Consider the following 1530-nt stretch of genomic DNA (forward strand, 5'->3'; position numbering starts at 1 on the left):
TAAAACCGGAAAATTCTTCTCCGGTTTAGGTGACAAAATCTCCGGAAAAGCTAAAGATGTAAAGGACTCAGCCAAAGAAACAAAGGATAAGATCGTAGACGAAACTGGCAAGGCCGCAACCGACGTCTCTAAGGCCGTCGATGGTGCCGCTCACGACGCAAGAACTGAGGTAGACGAATCCGCATCTAAAACCGGAAAATTCTTCTCCGGTTTAGGTGACAAAATCTCCGGTAAGGCTAAAGATGTAAAGGACTCAGCCAAAGAAACAAAGGATAAGATCGTAGACGAAACTGGCAAGGCCGCAACCGACGTCTCTAAGGCCGTCGAAAGTACCGCTCACGACGCTAAGGCTGAAGTAGACGAAGCCGCATCTAAAACCGGAAAATTCTTCTCCGGTTTAGGTGGAAAAATCTCCGGCAAAGCTAAAGATGTAAAGGACTCAGCCAAAGAAACAAAGGATAAGATCGTAGACGAAACTGGCAAGGCCGCAACCGACGTCTCTAAGGCCGTCGAAAGTACCGCTCACGACGCTAAGGCTGAAGCAGACGAAGCCGCATCTAAAACCGGAAAATTCTTCTCCGGTTTAGGTGACAAAATCTCCGGAAAAGCTAAAGATGTAAAGGAGTCAGCAAAAGAAACAAAGGATAAAATCGTAGACGAAACTGGCAAGGCCGCAACCGACGTCTCTAAGGCCGTCGAAAGTACCGCTCACGACGCTAAGGCTGAAGTAGACGAAGCCGCATCTAAAACCGGAAAATTCTTCTCCGGTTTAGGTGGAAAAATCTCCGGCAAGGCTAAAGATGTAAAGGACTCTGCCAAAGAAACGAAGGACAAGATCGTAGACGAAACTGGCAAGGCCGCAACCGACGTCTCTAAGGCCGTCGAAAGTACCGCTCACGACGCTAAGGCTGAAGTAGACGAAGCCGCATCTAAAACTGGAAAATTCTTTTCCGGTTTAGGTGACAAAATCTCCGGCAAGGCTAAAGATGTAAAGGACTCAGCCAAAGAAACAAAGGACAAGATCGTAGATGAAACTGGCAAGGCCGCAACCGACGTCTCTAAGGCGGTCGAAGGTGCCGCTCACGACGCTAAGGCTGAAGCAGACGAAGCCGCATCTAAAACCGGAAAATTCTTCTCCGGTTTAGGTGACAAAATCTCCGGAAAAGCTAAAGATGTAAAGGAGTCAGCAAAAGAAACAAAGGATAAAATCGTAGACGAAACTGGCAAGGCCGCAACCGACGTCTCTAAGGCCGTCGAAAGTACCGCTCACGACGCTAAGGCTGAAGCAGACGAAGCCGCATCTAAAACTGGAAAATTCTTTTCCGGTTTAGGTGACAAAATCTCCGGCAAGGCTAAAGATGTAAAGGACTCAGCCAAAGAAACAAAGGACAAGATCGTAGATGAAACTGGCAAGGCCGCAACCGACGTCTCTAAGGCGGTCGAAGGTGCCGCTCACGACGCTAAGGCTGAAGCAGACGAAGCCGCATCTAAAACCGGAAAATTCTTCTCCGGTTTAGGTGACAAAATCTC

Source organism: Photinus pyralis, unplaced genomic scaffold, assembly GCF_008802855.1.
Source record: "Photinus pyralis isolate 1611_PpyrPB1 unplaced genomic scaffold, Ppyr1.3 Ppyr1.4_LG9, whole genome shotgun sequence".
NCBI lineage: Eukaryota > Metazoa > Arthropoda > Insecta > Coleoptera > Lampyridae > Photinus > Photinus pyralis.